The following is a 21,571-nucleotide window of genomic DNA, read 5'->3' as shown; positions in this document are numbered from 1 at the left end:
TCCAACTCAGCACCACTGCTTTGGATCTGAAACATACCTTCAGAGAGGAAGAAGGCACAAACAAACAGAAACACTGAAGCTATATACTGAAAAATGCCATCCATCTGCTTTAAATATTTTTTACCTTAAAATATTTTGTTGTGCCCCCTTCAAGGACAGGCTTTGAAGAACTCTGGAAATAACAGGAAGTTCTAAGAAAGTCTGTGGTGATGCTATTTTATTTTTTTTTAACTTTTTATTTTGTGTTGGAGTATAACCAATTAACAGTGTTGTGGTAGTTTCACATGAACAATGAAGGGTCTCACCCATACATATACATGTATCCATTCTCCCCCAGCCAGGCTGCCATTGAGCACAGTTCCTTGTGCTATATCATGGGTCCCTGTTGGTTATCCATTTTAAGTATAGCAGTGTGTACCTGCCCAAGTCAATCCTAAAGGAGATCAGTTCTGAATATTCATTGGAAGGACTGATGCTGAAGCTGAAGCTCCAATTCTTTGGCCCCTTGATGCGAAGAGCCCACGCATTAGAAAAGACCCTGATGCTGGGAAAGATTGAAGGCAGGAGGAGAAGGGGATGCCAGAGGACGAGATGGTTGGATGGCATAACTGACTCAATGGACATGAGTTTGAGTAACCTCCGGGAGATGGGAAAGGACAGGGAAGCCTGGCATGCTGCAGTCCATGGAGTTAGTCGGACATGACTGAGGGACTACTTGCAAAAAGTTTCAAAGCTAGTAAGTTTTAGAGCCAGGATCCAAACTGTGTAATGTAAAAAGTTTTGGTTGCAAACAACAGAAATAGATTCTAGCTAATGTGTGTGTGCTGTGTGCTTAGTCGCTCAGTTGTTTCCAACTCTTTGTCGCCCGCCAGGCTCCTCCGTCCATGGGGATTCTCCAGCCGAGAATGCTGGAGTGGGTTGCCATGCCCTCCTCCAAGGACTCTTCCCAACCCAGGGATCGAATTCAGGTCTCCCGCACTGCAGGCAGATTCCTTACCATCTGAGCCACCAGGGATGCCCCTACAAGAAGGGTCTTCTAGCTAATGTAGGTGAAATTTATTGAAGGCTATCAGGTGGCCCACAAAATGGATAAGAAAGGACATGCATGCATGCTAAGTTGCTTCAGTCGTGTCTGATTCTTTGTGACCCTGTGGACCATAGCCCACCAGGGTCCTCTGCCCCAGGGATTCTCCAGGCAAGAATACTGGAGTGGGCTGCCATGGCCTCCTCCAGGGGATCTTCCTGGCCCAGGGATCAAACCTGCATCTCTTCTGTCTCCAGAATTGGCAGGCAGATTCTTTACCACTAGCACCACCAAGGAAGCCCCTCCAAGAAGAGTCTAAGAACAGCTTAACAGTCTACTCAGAGCATCTATGGTACTTTGAATGATCACCTTGGCTGTAAAGCAAGGATAAGCCAGCATCAGTTACCTGGCCTAGCTTAGTCTTATGACTGGGCAAGGGGAGGCCACCTCGATTAACCAACCCAGCAGACCCTAAACACTGAGGGAAAAGTAATCCCTCGTGGAAATTAGAGTGCTTTAATCCAATGAAGACATACATAGGGACTTCCCTGGCTGTCCAATGGTTAGAATTGGATCATAAAGAAGGTTGAGCGTTGAAGAATCGATGCCTTTTAATTGTGGTACTGGAGAAGACCTTTGAGACTCCCTTGGACAGCAAGGAGATCAAATGAGTCCATCCTAAAGGAAATCAACCCTGAATATTCATTGGGAGGACTGATGCTGCAGCTGAAGCTCCAGAACTTTGGCCACCTGATGCAAAGAGCCGACTCCTTGGAAAAGACCCCGATGCTGGCAAAGATTGAAGGCAGGAGGAGAAGGGAGGCAAAAGAGGATGAGATGGTTGGATGGCATCACGAACTCAATGGACATGAGTCTGAGCAAACTTGGAGATAGTGAAGGACAGGGAAGCCTGGTGTACTTCAGTCCATGGAGTTGCAAAGAGCTGGGCACAACTTAGTGACTGAACAACAGCAGTCATGGTTAAGACTCAACATTTCCAATACAAGGGATGTGAGTTCATCTCCGGTGGGAGAACTGAGATCCCACATGCCGTGAGGCCACAAAAATGAAGGCAGACATATACAGTACTGGGTGTACTGTATATTTTCCCCAGTGTATTTTTCTCAATAAACCCAAATCTGTCCATATATAAATTCTTGGCCTTGTCCATTGTACTATTCTACTTCTTAAACATGGTAGCAAGCTAGAGCCCTTGTTAGCTAGATGTCAGAAAGTTAACAGAGGAAGAAGGAGGTCACAAGGGACAAAATGGAGTAGATCAGATTGCACAGTGATTTTATAAATACTTCTTTCTGACCAATATGGTGTGTTCTTAGCTAAGAGTGATTCTGATTTTTCCCGCTTGGTCCAATGAAAATCAAACAGAGTTAAACAGACCTGGGTCTGATTCTCTGTTTCACCACCTACTGTCTGTATAACTCTGGGCAAAGCAAAGTGAGCCTCATTTTCTTCATCTGTAAAATAAGCTAAAACCCACCACCTTACCATATTGTTATGGGTTTAACTGAACAAACCTGTTAAGTGCCTGACATATAAAATACTCCCAGTAAATGTCACTCTCCCGCTAGTCCCTGTCCCAGTGTACTGAAAAAGATTATATGGTATTAGTATTTTTAGTATTCTGAAGATTGTATGATTCATTTCTTCTGAAGACATAGTTTTTCTTACCGAAGAATATTCAGTTATTTCATGATGGCATTTCCACCTCCAAAAAACACAAATGGTCCCAAAATGCAGACAAAGATGAGTACCTGGACACCCCTAAACCATCAGCTTTTGAATGACCGGGTGAGTAATAAGAACTATTGTATTAGTTGAAATCATACTTTGAAGGGAAAAAAAGCATTAAAATTTTGGTAATCAAAACATGAACAGGAATTGCTTAGGATTGTATAGTGGATAAAAAAAAAAAAAAAAACAAAAACCAAAAAACAAAATGAAGGATTTCTTCAAAAATTTTAATTGAAAAAAACTGAAATACATTTAGAACAAAAATAAAGAAAACTTTAATTGAGCCCCAGTTACCTGGCCAGAGTTGGCAAGAGATACAAAGTTCCTGCTTAGAAAGAAAGATCTTAGGGACTTCCCTGGTGGTCCAGTGGCTAAGACTCTTTGCTCCCAGGGCTGGGGCCCAGGTTCTATCACTGGCCAGGAAATTCAATCCCACATACTGCAACTAAAGACCTTGTGTGCTGCAACTAAGACCCAGCACAGTCAAATAAATTAATAAACATTTTTTAAAGATTTAGGAGATGAGAAGGAAGAGTGTCTACCAGCTCCCCTTCACCTCCATATCCAACTGGTTTTTAGGTTCTGTGAGTCTTCCTCCGAGGTCTCTTCATCCAGACCCCTTTTCTCCTTTGACTTGTGCACATCCAGCTCCACGTTCTCAGTTCACACACTCACCCCCCTTTGCCTGGCACATTGCAGTAACCCCTCAGCTGGTTTCACTGTCTCTAATCCATCCTCTATTCTGGTCCCAGAATGATCTTTCTAAAGTACCAAACTAATCCTATGAAGCAAGAGATAACAGACTGTTCCAAAGAATAAATTCCACCCTACCCACCATGCATAGCACTGAGGACCCCTTCATGTGTGTTAGTCACCGAGTCATGTCCGACTCTTGGAGACCCCATGGACTATAGCTGGCCAGGCTCCTCTGTCTGTGGGATTCTCCAGGCAAGAATACTGGAGTAGGTTGCCATGACCTCCTCCAAGGGATCTTCATGACCCACGGATCGAACCCAGTGTCCTTTATATCACCTGCATTAGCAAGTGAGTTTTCTTTTTTTAATTTATTTGGTTGCAATTTTGTTGAAGCATGTGAACCCTTAGTTGAAGCATGTGGGATCTAGTTCCCTGACCAGAAATCAAACCCAGGCCCCCTGCATTGGGAGCATGGAGTCTTAGCCCCTGGACCACCAGGGAAGTCCCAGCAGGTGAGTTCTTTAACACTGGCTCCACCTGGGAAGCCTGAAAAGCTTTTGTCAAATTTTATGAGAATTTCTAGGGAATTCCCTGGTGGCCCAGTGGCTCAGTCTGTGTTCCCAATGCAGGGGGCTGGGTTCCATCTGCGTTCAGGAAACTAGATCCCACATGCCGCAAGAGTTTGCATGCTGCAGCTAAAGAACCCACATGGCACAACTAAGACCCAGTGCAGTCAAATAAATAAAAATGTTTAAAAATTTCATGATTATTTCTAGATGAGCAATGATAAGAGAAATAACAATTTCTATTAGAAATGATATTTATTTTGTTGTTCAGAACTCCCATTTTATCACCCTCCCCCGCCATTTTTAGTTTGGTTCAGTTAGGTTCTAGTTTGGAGTAAAACTATTTTCAAAAATCTTAGCCTGCCATATGTAAAATAGATAGGCAATGGGAATTTGCTGCATGGCTCAGGAAACTCACACAGGGGCACTGTATCAACCTAGAGGGGTGGGGTGGGGAGAGAGAGGGGCTGCCAAGTCACTTCAGTCGTGTCCGACTCTGTGCGACCCCATAGACGGCAGCCCAACAGGCTCCCCGGTCCCTGGGATTCTCCAGGCAAGAACACTGGAGTGGGTTGCCATTTCCTTCTCCAATGCATGCAAGTGAAAAGTGAAAGTGAAGTCGCTCAGTCGTGTTCGACTCTTCGCGACCCCATGGACTGCAGCCTACCAGGCTCCTCCGTCCATGGGATTCTCCAGGCAAGAGTACTGGAGTGGGGTGCCATCGCCTTCTCCAAGAGAGAGGGGAGGGAGGTTCCAAAGGGAGGGGATATATGCATACCTATGGCTGATTCATGTTGAGGTTTGATAGAAAACAACAAAATTCTGTCAAGCAAAATCCTTCAATAAAAAAATAATTAAAATTAAAAAACTGTCAAATCACTATGTTGTACACCTGAAACTAACATTATATTGTATGTCAATTATAATTCAATAAAAATTAAATATAATACAAATTTAAAAAATCTTGGACCGTGTATATACCCATATGTATGTGAATGAATGTATCAGTACTTAAGACACACACATGGAATTTGCATATGTATACAGCAAACTGATAATAGTGAGTGCACAAGTGCCCAGTCTTGTCTGACTCTTTGCAACTCCACAGACTGTAGGCCTCCAGGCTCCTCTGTCCGTGGAATTTTCCAGGCAAGAATATTAGAGTGGGTCGCCATGCCCTCCTCCAGGGAATCTTCCCATCCCAGGGATTAAACCCACGTCTCTTTATGTCTCCTGCATCAGCAGGTGGGTTCTTTACCGGTTGAGCCACCAGAGAAGCCCAACTATCAATAGTGGTTTCCCCTAAAATGTTGGACAACATGGAAGAGTGGGAGGGAAGTCTGTTGGAAGAGAGAGGTTTTGTTTTTTTTTTTACCCTATACACTGCAATATTTAAGCATTTAAAAAACAAATATAAGTAAAAGCGAGCAAAGAACAGTAATGCTGAGAATTAAAAAACAAGGGTTCCAGATCAGCTATACTAAATAATCTCCAGGGAAAAGACATCCGAGAAGAACGTGAGGAGCAAGCATGAAGGGAATTGGTCATATTTTCAATATGGTGGGAAAATACAAGAGCCGTTGGAGCAGGATGGTGACAGAATTGCATCTGCATTTCCAAACGGTCATCTTGCTCCACGTCACTAATGATTGGAGAGACTCAACTCCAAACGCCAAGGAGGGACCACTTCGCCCGAGTCCGACTGGGCCTCATTGCAATGTCTGTCCACAGCAGATGCTGGAGAAGCTGTGGAGCAAAGGGAACTCTCCTCCACGCTGAGTAGGAATGGGAGTTGGTACAGCCGGGATGGAAAAGAGTATGGAGGTTCGCGAAGGAACTAAAAGTAGAAGTAGCCTATGGTTCAGCAGTCCCACTCCCAGGCATAGATCCACCCCCAGTCCAAGCCAACAAGCCAGATGCCCCGTTTGGGCACATCGATCTGTGCGCGCGCTCGCATGCGCATGCGCGATCGCCTGCGAGGCTGGGGGTGGGGCGGGGGCTGGGGCTCTGGCTGGAGTCGGTGCAAGCCCCGGGATTGCCTGAGGCAAGCCAAAGGAGCCCCAGAGGGAGACGGGACGGCCGGTCGTCTGGTTTCCTGAAAGCCGAATGCGAATGCGGAGGGGCTCGCGGGCCGCGGGGAGGCAACCCAGGTCTGCAGCGGGAGTCGGGGCCCCGGCCACCCACTCACTCCCCCCGCCCCGGGAGGGGCTGGGGCTGCGGGGGTGGCGGGGGGGCGAGGGGGGTGTGGGTCCAAGAATTGGGACGCGGGGCGGGGGCTAAAGGACCTCTTCTGGTAGGCAAAAAAGCCTCCAGCACCCGGAATTCCCAGGTGGTCTCCCATCCAAGATACTAAACAGGCCCGACCCTGCTTAGCTTCCGAGATCAGACGAGATCGGGCGCCTTCAGGCCGGTAGGGCCGGAGACGGACGGGGCCGCCGCGGGGCGCCCTAAGAGCCTTGCGCTTCGCCTCCCTTTCGCTCTGACCTGCAGGTCGGGCCAACGGGCCGCCCCTCTCCTCCGGGGGCCGTGCTGTACTTGAGCCGCACGACCCGCGACCGCACTCCAGCCTGCTGACGCCGGCCCGGCCCCCGAACACCGCCAACACCAGACCAGCAACCGCCTGGCCGGGCCCGGGGGCCCGATGGGCTTCCAGGACCCCCCAGTGACCGGGAGGGCGTGCGTGCGTGCGCGCGGGGCCTGGGGGGTGGGCTGAGGGGTGCGGAGGTCTCGGCGCCCTCCCACCCCCGGCCACTCCAGACCCGGCCGCGCTGGCTGAGCGGGGCCTCCCCCCCCATCCCGTTCGCTGCTCAGGGCCGCGCGACCCCGGAGGTGTCGGTCTTAGGGGCCCGCCGCCTCCCGATCCCCGCGGCCCGGGGGCCTCTGAACCTCCTGCGGGCCTAGGCGCAGCGAATCTTGAGCGCCCAACTTGCCCGGCACCTGCCCGCTGCCCAAACCCACCGGGAGCCACGGAGGCGCGGTCGACCGGAGCGCCTCAGCCCCGCCCCTTTGCCCTACCGAGGCGCCCCCCTTGTCCCCACGCCGCCCGCCAAGCACCCGACCTTCCTGAGAGAGCAGACGAACCACAGGCAGGCACACAGACAGACACACACACTCGCACGCACCCACGCCATGGGAGACAGCTGGCCTGCGCGAGCTCCTCAGCCAGAGCCATAGCACCTGGGAGAGGCCGGGGCCAGACCAAAGGCCCGGCGGACGGCTGTCGGGAGAGACAGAGGCAGAAATCCATGAAGCTTCCGACACAGACTCCAAGACGGCGAGAGGGAGATACAGACACACACACACACACACACACACACACACACACACACACTTGAGTGTGGTCTTTGGAAATTCTTCTGTTCGTAGTTGCTGGGTTGAGCCCAACTTTTATAGGAGCCATGGAGTGCGGCCCATCAGGCTCCTCTGTCCGTGGCATTTCCCAGGCGAGAATACTGGAGTGGGTTGCCATTTCCTTCTCCAGGGGATCTTCCCGACCCAGGGATCAAACCCGAGTCTCCTGCGGGTGGATGCCTTGCCATCTGAACCAGCACATTGCGAATTCCCTAGGCAAAATACAAAGAAAAGAGCTCGTGTGCTACTAAGTGGAAAGATGATTGAAGAAACAGAAGGTGTCCTTTGTTGGTATCTTGGAATCTTTCTTTAGTTTTCGTTGATTTTTACTCTTAAGGCTACTTGAACAAGGCAAGAGAGAAACCCCAGAATTGAAAAGCAATTGACTTTTTTGAAAGAAACCTGTGCAGGTTAAGCACTCTTCGTTTTTGAGAGATGGTGAAATGCAAAATCTTGATTCAACACATATGGCTTTGGTGAACTTTATTTCAGATCTCCATGATGAACCCCTAAGGCGTCCAGGAAGAAAGGAGTAGAGCGGGAGACAAAAAGAGCAACCTTTCCCCTTGGCGCCATCCCAACCAGCTGCTTAGTTCCTTCAACTCATGGACTACCATCTGGGCTTATCTGGTTTGTCTGATTCTTGTTTCGGGGCCCGTTTCTAGTCACAAGGCTGTCAAGAGTGGGGTGGATATTTGGGGGGGGGGAAGCCCTTCTTTCCATTCCACATGAGACCCAGTGGACAATCCAGGCCCTGGCTACTGCATTGAGTGTGCAGCAGCAATATTAACGGTGATGCTGGTTAACAACGCATATTCCTGGAGTCCACTCCTTTGGCTACTGACTGTGTGTGGTGGTGGTCTGGAACCTATATCTGGAATCTTTCTTTATGATAGCAAATGACACCAAAGTCCGAGGACGATGGAAGATCTTCACATTTCTGCAAGAGCCACACACCTCCAGAACGAACCACAAGACTTGCTTGAAATGGTCAAGGTATAAGTATTGGACTAAACGTTGGAAGGTCTCCACCTTTGCTATGGAAATCAAAATATCTTTCTTTGAAGTGAAAATGGATCATACTCAACGTTCACGTTCTTGTAGAGCTTTTGAGAAGCCCTAAATTGTAGAAATCTGCTGTACGAGTTCCTTGAAAGCAAGAACCTATATTTATGGATATGTCTTAGTGCCTTAGATTGTGCCTTGATTATAGTGTACACATCAACCCAGGAAATAAAGAATTGAATCGCCAAATATACAAAGAGATCAAAAGTGCCGAGCCAAGTGACACCTTGAGGCTTCCAAGAACTTTTCTGTCTTTCACACACTAAGTAAATCCTGAGCACCTACGATGAGCTGGGAGGCATGTAATAAGTTTCTGGAACTAGAAGGCGGAGAGAAGAAGACACAGAGTTCCTGCTTTCACTGAGACGAATCTAATGATACATCACAGGCAGGTCCTTTGATAACTTATCGAGGGGCCTCTTGTCTCACCAAAACCTGGGTGTCAGGGAAGGCTTTTCAGAGTAACAATTGAGTTGAGTTCCATAGGTTGAACCTACGTAAACCAGGGTTAAGATGCAGGACGAATTTCAGGCAGGGAAAATAGCATCTTGGAAGGCTATGTGACCAGGGAAACTTAGAACATTCAAGAAATGAAAAATGCCCTATGGGATGGAAGCCAAAGAGTACAGAGGGCATTCCAGTTAAAAGACATCAGAGACTAACGTGGGGAACAAGCATGAAGGGATGTGATCATATATTCAATATGATGGGAAAATACAAGAGCAGTTGGGGCAGGGAGATGATAGAATTTCTCTGCATTTCCAAAATGTCATCTTGCTCCATAACACTAATGTTTGGAGCGACTCAACTCCAAGTTACAAGGAGGGACCACTTCCACGAGTTCGAATAGTCCTCATTGCAAAGTCTGTCAATAACGAATGCTAGAGAAGATGTGGACCAAAGGGAACTCTACTCCACATGCAGATTGTGTGGGTGAATTCTCTAAGAAATTAAGGGAAGGAGTGCTACATCTTGTTTATTGTATTGTGTTTGGGGGGAACTATTTTGGAATTAGAGGAGCCCATTTCTCAGTATATGATTTCCAAACTAGGCAAGTATAATTACAGTCTGATAAGATGTAACTCAAATAACTTCTGAATGTTAATTGATTTTGAAAGAGGAAATAATCTTGCAAGAGAAATATAGACAAACAGGAAAAGCATAGTTGTCAATATATTAACCTAGAGATGCTACAAATATTGTTTAAGAAATATGAAAGTTTCATGGAGTATTTCACATGAAGGAATTATTTCCTCTTAAAAGTCAAAAGGGCTTCCCTGGTGGCTCAGAGGTTAAAGCATCTGCCTGCAATGCAGAAGACCTGGGTTTGATCCCTGAGTCAGAAAGATCCCCTGGAGAAGGAAATGGCAACCCACTCCAGTATTCTTGCCTGGAGAATCCCATGGATGGAGGAGCCTGGTGGGCTACAGTCCACTGGGTCGCGAAGAGTCAGATACTACTGAGCAACTTAACTAACTTAACAGTCAAAAAGGATCATGAGTCCACTCATAAAAATGATTTGTTCTTCAGTTTTATCATGAATTACCTGACTAAAGGATGATTCTGTATTGTATTATTCCTTCAAAATTATAGCACATTGTTCACTTTCCAGATTTTTATTTAATTGATATTTATTTAACATTGACTCTGTGCCAGCACTGCAAAACCCACCCACACACCCTACACCAATTTTGTGACTTCATTAGAAACCACTTAATCAAGCAAATTCTATAGTTGCCTCTATTTTACATCCTAAATCGGCACATTATATGTCGCCCTACTTAACACTATTAAGATTATCTCTTTTTTAAAAATTCTTGATAAATATAATTCCTGGCTTCCTCACAAAATAATTTAAATTATATAAAAACTGGAACTTTGTCTAATTTATCACTGTATTCTTAGCTCTTCGAGGAATATTAGTACTAGATATTCAAAAGACTCGTATTAAATGAAAATGATTTCAGTGGGTCTCAAAAGAACTTGTCTTTAAAAGGCATTGGTGCGGGGAGCTGCCCGTCAGAACGGGGTCCTTTGTCCGAAGGACACAGCTCTGGGAGCTGCTTCAGTCCTTGAGGGTTTGCTTGCAAACATAGCTCTCTGTCCCGCCACCCCAGAGATTAGGCGCTTATTTACTGCAGGCACCTGGAGTTCTGTGCAAACTTCTCACGCACAGAGAAATATTATCTGGTGTAAGAAATAATAACAGGGTGCCATTCCCATGCTCTCAAGATTTCTTGTGACTGTTTGTAAGATGTGTAGGTCAAACAAAGAAAATGTTAACTGTCTTGTCTTTCTCACGCTCTTCTGTGTAAATATGAGATGCTGAATAAAGTTGGTGTCAGACTGCGTCCCTTCGTGAAGACGTGTCTGAACCTCTCGACCCCATCTTTGTTGGAGATTTCTCTTGCTTTCGTTTCTTTTCTCAGCCCCGCCGTGCACGTTCTCGGGACCTGATCGACTTTGCCGTCTAGCACCGGCACATTGGTGCCATTTAAAGTAGATATTAGGTTTCCATTTTCTCATCAATGATTCGTTTCATTGGTTTTGTCATTTCAGATAACTTTCTTGAACATCAGATCATGGAAGATAGAAATAATGTTACTGAATTTATCCTCTTAGAACTTTCTATGGACAAGAAAGTCCAGATCCTCTGCTTTTTATTTTTCTTATTCTGTTACCTGGCTATTTGGTTGGGGAATTTGATCATTGTGATTTCTATTACATGCAGTCAGCTAATCACCCAGCCCATGTGCTTCTTCCTTAACTGCCTTGCACTCTCAGATCTCTTCTACACCTCCACTGTGACATCCAAGCTCATGACTGACTTACTGATGGAGAAAAAGGCCATTTCCTATAAAAAGTGCATGACACAGCTTTTCACCACCCACTTCTTTGGGGAGGGGGGAATGAGGTCTTCACCCTCACAGGGATGGCCTGTGACTGCTATGTGGTCATCAGCAAACCTCTCCACGACGCCATCACCATGAACAGGCAAAAACATCACTCAATTCTCATAGCGTCGTGTGCAGGTGGACGTCTTCATTCTCTTGGTCTCTTTCTTCTTGCGATTGTTTTACCTTTCTGTGGCCCCAGTGAAACAGACCACTATTTCTGTGATGCATATCTTTTGTTGAAACTAGCCTGCACTGATACACACAAAATTGGCTTTTTTGTCATTGCCAATTCTGGCTTGATGGGACTGGTGCTCTTTGTGGTTTTGATGGCCTCCTACATTTTGATTCTGTATAATGTGTGCACATATTCTGCAGAAAGCCACCATAAAGCACTTTCCACCTGTAGTTCCCACATCACAGTCCGTGATCCTCTTTTTCACACCTGTCATCTTTGTTTACATTAGACCTGCCACAACATTACCAGAGGATAAAGTGTTTATGCTCTTCTACACAATTATTGTCCCCATGCTCAACCCGCTTATCTACACACTTAGAAACATGGAGATGAAAAATTCCATAAGAAGAGTTTGGTGCAATAAAAGGTTCTGGGAAAGGAGCTTAATGATCTGAAGGTCATTCATCTCTGACGCCAGTGACTGTCTTCTCATCACTCCCTCTGTTGCTGAGTCTCTCCTGCTAATGGGAACATCAGGCAGAATGTGTAAAAGCCAAGCCTCCAACAACAGCTTGCCTTCAGTGGTTCCTTCTTTATTTTCCTCTCAATGCGTTTTCCTTGATTTCACTTTTCACTAATAATCCCCTTTGTTTAAAAAAAAAGAAAAGGAAACTTTTTACAGAGTAAAAACACACTGAAAAATCTGGAGGGAGAGTGATCCTGCCTGTATTGAAGGCTAAACCTGGGGGAGACTTCGCTCTCAAAATACTTGGCCTCAAGGTATAAAAGGTAATAATATGTTACAAGGTAAAAGACAGTTAAAGAATCCACCTGCTAATGCAGGAGACACATGTTCAATCCTTGGGCCAGGAAGATCCTCTGGAGAAGGAAATGGCTACCCACTCCAGTGTTTTTGCCTGGGAAATCCCATGGAGAGAGGAATCTGGTGGGCTCCAGCCCATGGGGATGCAAAACAGCTGGACATGATTCAGCGACTAAACAAAAACAAAAAGGCAGTTATAGGAAAATAAGAACAATCACATACTGCAAACTCCTTTCAGAACTATATACCTAGCCTCGTATCCTACAACTCTAGATTTCTTTTAATCAAGTACCTAGAGATTTTTTTGTGTGTATTTGTCAACTGCTATTATTTTACTTAAGTGAAAAGAATATATAGATCTAAATACAACATAGTGTAAAGTCCATCCTTATAGTCGACATGGCAAGTCTTACAGTCTGAAAAGCAAGTCACTGTGTGATCTGTTTGTGAAGTAACATTGTAAGTATTGGGGGAAATATATGTGTATGTGTGTGTGTATATATATATATATATATGTATATATATACACACAAACTCATGCTATTTGAACTGGGTTTGACATTAAGTATACATGATCAAGGAATAAATAAACTACAACTGACTTTGCTACAAAAAAGAAGAAAATATAAATCCTTTAGTTCCTCAAAACAGATGATTTATCTCAAAGTAAAAGACTTTCACTTACTATCTAAATTCAAGTGTAGAATAATCCTAAAATAATATTTGACAAAATATAGATCAGACTCAGTGATGGGAATATATATATATATATATTCTGCTGCTGTGCTTAGGTGTTTCTGACTCTGTGGCCACATGGACTGTAGCCCACCAGGCTTCTCTGTCCATGGGGATTCTCCAGGCACAAATATCGGAGTGGGTTGCCATGTTCTCCTCCAGGGGATCTTCCCAAGCCAGGGACTGAACCCAGGTCTCCCACATTGCAGGCAGACTCTTTACCAACTGAGCCATCAGGGAAGCCCAAGTATACTGGAGTGGGTAGCCTATCTCTTCCCCAGGGGATTTTCCCGACCCAGGAATCAACCAGGGGTCTCCTGCATTGCAGGTGGATTCTTTACCAGTTGAGCTACCAGGGAAGTCTAATGTGTATACATCCATACCTATAGGATTTTCATGATTTTCTAGGGCAAAGTATACATTTTGTTTGAAATACATTTTTAAGATTGCTGCATTTTCTTATGAAAATGTGCATAGTTTTGGATATAAAATGTAACTATTAATAGTATAGATTTGTATTCTATATAATGAGTTAAACTATATTTAATACTATAGATTTATTTTAGGTAATAGGATATTTTCTAATGTTTCTCTCTCAAATAATGTAATATTTTGTAGAATTAATAGGACAGATGATGGATTTTAAAGAATCATATTATTACTATGTCATAAAAATGTTGTTAACTGTTCTCCACACAAAGATAGGCCATATTAATATTTGGCTATATTATGTGTGTGTCTCCTTCAGAATTTTCCACAGTTTATTGTGACCCACACAGTCAAAGGCTATGGCATAGTCAATAAAGCAGAAATAGATGTTTTTCTGGAACTCTCTTGCTTTTTCGATGATCCAGCAGGTGTTGGCAATTTGATCTCTGGTTCCTCTGCCTTTTCTAAAACCAGCTTGAACATCTGGAAGTTCATGGCGCATGTATTGCTGAAGCCTGGCTTGGAGAATTTTGAGCATTACTTTACGAGCAACAAAGATCTGTCTAGTCAAAGCTATAGTTTTTCCAGCAGTCATGTATGGATGTGAGAGTTGGACTATAAAGAAAGCTGAGGGCCGAAGGATTGATGCTTTTGAACTGTGGTGTTGGAGAAGACTCTTGAGAGTCCCTTGGACTGCAAGGAGATCCAACCAGTCCATCCTAAAGGAGATCAGTCCTGGGTGTCCATTGGAAGGACTGATGTTGAAGCTAAAACTCCAACACTTTGGCCACCTGATGAGAAGAGCTGACGCATTTGAAAAGACCCTGATGCTTGGAAAGGTTGAGGGGAGGAGGAGAAGGGGACAACAGAGGATGAGATGGCTGGATGGCATCCCTGACTCAATGGACATGGGTTTGGGTGGACTCTGGGAGTTGGTGACGGGACGGGGAGGCCTGGTGTGCTGCAGTACATGGGGTCTCAAAGAGTCAGACACAACTGAGGGCCTGAACTGAACTGAATATGTATGTGTCTTATTTTTGTACTTGCAAGATACTTTGCAAATATTATTTTGCATATTTTGCTGAATATTTAAATGTCAAAAAAGAATGGTGTTTCAGAATTGTAAATAATAATCTTAAGGAGGCAGAAGTTATCAAAGTAACTGAATGAATATGTTGTAAATAATGTAAATCAACCAAATCTTACTTAATTTCCCAATTGAATTATCTCCTCAAGTGGATCAGTTGTTTGGAGTTACATTTTCATAAAGATCATCCATTCGTCTTCCCAGATAGTTGCGAATATCTGGTAATAACTGATATTTTTCAATATCCCCATCTCTGTGTTTGCTTATAGTGTTTAACAGCCTTCCATAGAGACCTCAGCTCTGCCTTCATGTGTAAATTAAGCAGAAACCATAATCCATGACCTTCAGCCATGAACTACGGAGTTTAATACCAGATATTTTGGGTGAGGAATTTTTTAAAAAGATGCTTACAATATATGCCATTCTTATCTCTCCTGTTAATAAATACAAGTACTAGGAAATAAAGAGGCCAGAATATATTGCTTCATTTCACAGAGACATCATTCATACAAATCTCTCTCTCTCGGAATGAGGCTTAAAATAAGACATTATTCTGCCTGCCTCATTCAGTCTGGATTCATGAGCAGTTCAGGTTGTGGGGTGGTGGTTGCTTTTCGCTAGTAAATCACACTGTATGAGAAAACTCATATATTGAGTTTAATTCCTATTATGTGGGGATTTCTTATGTTATGTCAGTTCAGTTCAGTTCAGTCGCTCAGTCGTGTCCGACTCTTCGTGACCCCATGAATCGCAGCACGCCAGGCCTCCCTCTCCATCACCAACTCCTGGACTTCACTCAGACTCACGTCCATCGAGTCAGTGATGCCATCCAGCCATCTCATCCTCTGTCGTCCCCTTCTCCTCTTGCCCCCAATCCCTCCCAGCATCAGGGTCTTTTCCAAAGAGTCAACTCTTTGCATGAGGTGGCCAAAGTACTGGAGCTTCAGCTTCAGCATCATTCCTTCCAAAGAAATCCCAGGGCTGATCTCCTTCAGAATGGACTGGTTGCATCTCCTTGCAGTCCAAGGGACTCTCAGGAGTCTTCTCCAACACCACAGTTCAAAAGCATCAGTTCTTCGGTGCTCAGCCTTCTTCATGGTCCAACTCTCACATCCATACATGACTACAGGAAAAACCATAGCCTTGACTAGACGGACCTTTGTTGGCAAAGTAATGTCTCTGCTTTTGAATATGCTATCTAGGTTGTTCATAACTTTTCTTCCAAGGAGTAAGCGTCTTTTAATTTCATGGCTGCAGTCACCATCTGCAGTGATTTTGGAGCCCCCCAAAATAAAGTCTGATACTGTTTCCACTATTTCCCCATCTAGTTCCCATGAAGCGATGGGACCAGATGCCGTGATCTTCGTTTTCTGCGTGTCAAGCTTTAAGCCAAGTTTTTCACTCTCCACTTTCACTTTTATCAAGAGGCTTTTGAGTTCCTCTTCACTTTCTGCCATAAGGGTGGTGTCATCTGCATATCTGAGGTTATTGATATTATCCCGGCAATCTTGATTCCAGCTTGTGTTTCTTCCAGTCCAGCGTTTCTCATGATGTATTCTGCATAGAAATTAAATAAGCAGGGTGACAATATACAGCCTTGACGAACTCCTTTTCCTATTTGGACCCAGTCTGTTTTCCCATGTCCAGTTCTAACTGTTGCTTCCTGACCTGCATACAGATTTCTCAAGAGGCAGGTCAGGTGTTCTGGTATTCCCATCTCTTTCAGAATTTTATACAGTTTATTGTGATCCATGCAGTCAAAGGCTTTGGCATCGTCAATAAAGCAGAAATAGATGTTTTTCTGGAACTCTCTTGCTTTTTCCATGATCCAGCAGATGTTGGCAATTTGATCTCTGGTTCCTCTGCCTTTTCTAAAACCAGCTTGAACATCTGGAAGTTCACGGTTCGTGTATCGCTGAAGCCTGGCTTGGAGAATTTTGAGCATTACTTTACTAGCATGTGAGATGAGTGCAATGTGTGCGGTAGTCTGAGCATTCTTTGGCATTGCTTTTTTGGGATTGGAATGAAAACTGACCTTTTCCAGTCCTGTGGCCACTGCTGAGTTTTCCAAATTTGCTGGCATATTGAGTGCAGCACTTTCACAGCATCATCTTTCAGGATTTGAAACAGCTCCTCTGGAATTCCATCACCTCCACTAGCTTTGTTCGTAGTGATGCTTTCTAAGGCCCACTTGACTTCACATTCCAGCATGTCTGGCTCTAGGTCAGTGATCACACCGTCGTGATTATCTGGGTCGTGAAGATCTTTTCTGCACAGTTCTTCTGTGTATTCTTGCCCCCTCTTCTTAATATCTGCTGCTTCTGTTAGGTCCATACCATTTCTGTCCTTTATTGAGCCCATCTTTGCATGAAATGTCCCCTTGGTATCTCTAATTTTCTTGAAGAGATCTCTAGTCTTTCCCATTCTGTTGTTTTCCTCTATTTCTTTGCATTGATCGCTGAGGAAGGCTTGCTTACCTCTCCTTGCTGTTCTTTGGAACTCTGCATTCAGAGGCTTATATCTTTCCTTGTCTCCTTTGCTTTTCACTTCTCTTCTTTTTCCAGCTAAGTCATACAGTGACTCACTTAGTGGCTCAGTCACACACTTGATAATGTAAGGAACAACACTTCTTGAAACAGGCAATATAGAAAACAATAGCAGTAATAGTAGAATCATAAGTAAGAAGTTAAGTCAAGAACTTCTAGTAGGTGTAGCCCAGTGACATCTCCATGTCATCTGACTTAGTTTGCTAAATGACTATAGCTTGCTGTTGATATCGTGGTTGTAGATCCTGAGCATCTGATCTTGATTCAAAGACTGGTTATTGAGATAAGCTTTAGAAACAAACTCAGAATGTCCTTTTTAACAACTTAATTAAACCTCTTAGCAATGTAACATAACCACAAGGAACTATCTCAGGAGTGCGTCTTAGTAAATACAGACCTTAACTTAAAAAACTGGAACTTAATATTCAGTGAAACATAATAGATGCCATAGGCCTGACATCAGTTAGGTGGATTTTTCTTTTAGAGCTCCCCAGTATACGTTGAGATTTCTGTATATGTCGGGAGACAGTCTTTTTATTTACCTGATAAGGCTGTTCAGAACCCAAGTGTCTCCAGCTTCTGGAGGGATGAGGCAGAGAGAAAAAAGGTATAATTTTACCCGTAGGAGTAAATCACTAGATTGTTTTAAATGACCAGTAACTCGAGGAGAAGTGCTTCTTTATATCTGAAAACACAGAGTAAAAATCAACAATATGTCAGACAAAAAGTCGTGAAAATTGCGGTCATATTTAGCAGTCTACTCCATCCCATGCAATTGATCCCTTTGTTCTGCTGTCCTTGCCCAATGGCCAAGGACATCAGTGAAAGCAGTAGTCTCGAAGAAACTCATGAAGCTTTTGTGAATGTCTGTATGACCTGTCCAGCAAAGTGGGTGCCCTGATCACTGGAGATTGTGGAAAGCACCTTTTAACCATTTTTTCTATTCTGAGATATTAATTCTGAAGCCAGGAAAGGCATTATCAAATAAAAATGAGGTTTGTCAGGGAGCCAGGAAAAGCCAAGTGGCCACGTTGGACCTCTCATAGCCCCAACCCTTTGGTTTATGGCCATTTTTAATCCATTTTAAATTCCCTGAAGAGGCGTTAACTTTTGTAGAAGCAGAATGAGCTGTGTTCATATGTGCTGTAGTCTGTTATCAAAAGCCACATTCCAAGAAAACTTTGTTCTTTTAATCAGTGAGAGAAAACCAAATTCCAGTTTGGTAACAGCTTATATTCACTGGGAAACAATAGTTATGCACTTAGTCATAGTCACAATAAGACTTCAAAGGCAGTTTAATGTCTTAACAAACTTGTAGCATGCACAAAACTCTTCTTTCACTTGCAACACACCTTTTTGCACTTTCTGTATTCGTCACTTCATTTGTCCACTTAGAGGACAGCCACCTGTACGTTTAGACTTACTTTGCTTTTCCTTAATAGAATGTAATTCCATTCCTTATTACTTTTTATTAAAAACACACATCTTACTTTTCTTCAGAAACCATGACTTGTACTTTACATCATCATTCTGTCGATTGGTAAGGATAAATCACCCAAAGTTATATCATTTATAAAAGTATCTGCACAATGTCTCTGTTAATTAGATCAATAAACAAACATCAGTATCATGTATCAATACAATAATGATTATTTCCCAGTTCACACAAGCCTCGAATTCATTTACTTTAATTTCCTTGAATTTAGAATTGTTTGATTTGTAAGCACTTACTTCTCTTTAGGCCAATTAATTAGAGCTCATTGAACCACTTAGCCTTTAGCAATTTTTTCCAAGGATGGAGACATACACCGAGACACACACAAATCTGGACAGACAGAAACCTCACAGTTTTCCACCTGAAATTTAAATTGTCTCTTTGTCCCTTTTATTTTCTTGGCTTGAGTTCCAGCTCATGGCTGGAGTCCCGGATCGAGTGGGCTGTGTATCTCAAGGACATGATAAGAGTTAACTCAGGTTTTTCCCCAGGCATGTTTCTGTTTCTCAGGCAGGATCAGAGCTCCCCAAAAGAGTATTTTCACAAGTCAAACTTTTAGTAATTACATGTGCAAAAGGAACCAGTTTTGCAATTTCAAAAAGATTCCATTTTACCTAGTTTTCTCCGGAGTCTAAAGAATACACATGGCCATTCAGGGTTCAAAATGTCATTTCTCCTTCATGTAGTCATAGCTTCATAGCTAAAATTTAAACCAGAGAGTGCTCAAATTGGCTCTGATGACAGGGGTAGACTGATCGAGAAGATGTCCCAGCAGGGATTATCTCTCTGGGCAGGTGAGGTCGTCTCTTAAAGCAAAGAAACCCCATATATAAGGGATTTTTAGGCCTTGAGGATCAAAATTATCCCAGTTTTTCAAGATATTATTCAAGGGGTGGGGGTGGTTCTGGACTGTTAGGCCCCATCTGTAAGAGAGAAAAAAGCAGTGCCCAGTGCCATGGCTTTTTTCTACCAGAGGTGTCTGCCCCTGCTCTAGACGGGGTTGGAGACTGATTTTCCACCTAAGCTTCCTTCCCTGGCCAGAGCTAACCTGTCTCTTACAGGTGAAGGTGTTCTACTCCCACCCCCCCTCATTCTACCACCCAGGCATGGTGGAGATGCACCAGGGTTAGACCTGATGGCATCCCAGATTGATGTCCAGGTCCTCACCATTAAAACCTTGGTTTGATTTCCCTTTTATTCCGGCACCACCTGGGGTGGAACAGAGTAGTTTTCCGGATGCTCGCCGAGCCAAGACCACTAGGGAAAGCACCCAACTTCTGTGTACCTGCGCACATTCCTCATAACAGTATAAGTGGCAAGTCATAAAGGGATGAACAGAAAACCCAAGACATCCTCCTGAGAGTGGCCACACGAGTCTATTTAATAACAAAGGAGGCGATGGAGGGCCCGCCTGCGAGGAAAAACTAATCCTTCATATGCATGGAGTGCCAACATCATCCTTTTGATTCCTGTCCCTCAGACTGTACGAAAAGAATACCTAAGGAGTTGAGACAAGAGCCACTGGAGGGCTTCGTCTGCTCTGCTAAGAGCTAGCGCTACTAAGGGAAGAAGCCCAATGCGCTTTCAATCTGCCCAAATCTGGGGTGTCCCAATCTGTGTCCTCAGGAATCTCATGCTCACCAGCAATGCCTCAATCCATATAGTCCAGAGGCATAGCCACGACAAGAACTTGCCTGTGTGTCTGTGGGGTCAGGATGGTGATTTCCAGTCTGAGAGATGTCCCTGGAGCTAGAGCTCCAGCTCGCTCCCTAAAGTGCTCCTGTCTGCAGTGTCCTGTAAAACTTGGAATGGGGGCCTTGCTAGAAAAGCACAATAACAGCATGGATTGCAAGTCCCTTGAAAGTCTACAATCCGGCACACGAGGTTAATAACTTTAATTCCCCAAGCAGATATGAAATGGTCAGAGGGACCAGGAAAAGCTGACTGGGGAAAAGAAGTTCAGTCCACATGCTTCTGATTTAGTAAAGTAGCTGCTGCTGCTGCTGCTGCTGCTGCTGCTGCTGCTGCTAAGTTGCTTCAGTCGTGTCCGACTCTGTGAGACCCCAGAGTTGGCAGCCCACCAGGCTCCCCCGCCCCTGGGATTCTCCAGGCAAGAGTACTGTAGTGGATTGCCCTTTCCTTCTCCAATGCAGGAAAGTGAAAAGGGAAAGTGAAGTCACTCAGTCGTGTCCAACTCTTAGCGACCCCATGGACTGCAGCCTACCAGGCTCCTCCGCCCATGGGATTTTCCAGGCAAGAGTACTGGAGTGGGGTGCCATTGCCTTCTCCATAGTAAAGTAGAGACCACAGTAAACGAGCAAAAGAATCTCAACTCCGAGTGTTCTTACCTTGTCTTGAAGATCTTGGACAAGCCCCCAAGATGATAACCTAGCAGTCAACGGTGACCGATGCCACTGGATTCATGGTGTCTGAAGAAGAAGATATTACTCTGGGGCCAAAGACAGTCTCAGTCATTCAGAGCTTTGTGTATATTTTATTTAAAGTGAAGGTGACAGAAAAAGCTTCTGACACAGACATCAGAAGGGGCTCACTAATTTAAGTGGGGCCATATATACGTCTCAACTAGCCTCTGAGAATAGACAAAAAACATCTCAAGGATGTGAGCGTTTTGCCCAGACCCTTTCCTATAGCATACATCCAAAGCTCAAAAAGAGGAATGTCCTTGAACCTGAGATACTGCTCCCTACAATGCCTACTTGTCTTAGGCCAAAGAATGTGAAAAAGCAAGCAAGCTTGCCTCCTCCTTAAAGGGGCTTTAGGCTTGGACTCTTTATCAACCTGCTGGGACAGGTAAGTATACAGTTAAAATCAGAAAACTCTAATGTGGTAATGGTGGTGAGTAAAGCATTTGTATAACATACCACTGATAACTCATATAAGTATATCACTTATAAATTCAGTATGAAGGT

The 21,571-nt window shown here is 44.3% G+C and overlaps 1 long non-coding RNA gene and 1 pseudogene across 1 annotated transcript; one reads left to right on the top strand and one right to left on the bottom strand.

Moving 5' to 3' along the window:
• Positions 1-6,021: 6,021 nt before the first annotated feature.
• On the top strand, positions 6,022-10,842 carry LOC129641026 (uncharacterized). Its single transcript, XR_008709048.1, has 3 exons — positions 6,022-6,188; positions 7,882-8,019; positions 8,286-10,842. It is a non-coding gene; the product is annotated as an uncharacterized LOC129641026 (long non-coding RNA).
• On the bottom strand, positions 6,343-6,462 carry LOC129641085 (uncharacterized; annotated as a pseudogene).
• Positions 10,843-21,571: the final 10,729 nt, after the last annotated feature.

Source organism: Bubalus kerabau, unplaced genomic scaffold (genome assembly GCF_029407905.1).
Source record: "Bubalus kerabau isolate K-KA32 ecotype Philippines breed swamp buffalo unplaced genomic scaffold, PCC_UOA_SB_1v2 scaffold_70, whole genome shotgun sequence".
NCBI classification, from domain to species: domain Eukaryota; kingdom Metazoa; phylum Chordata; class Mammalia; order Artiodactyla; family Bovidae; genus Bubalus; species Bubalus kerabau.
Note: the sequence above shows the minus strand (reverse complement) of the source record. Positions and strands in the feature narration are given on the sequence as shown.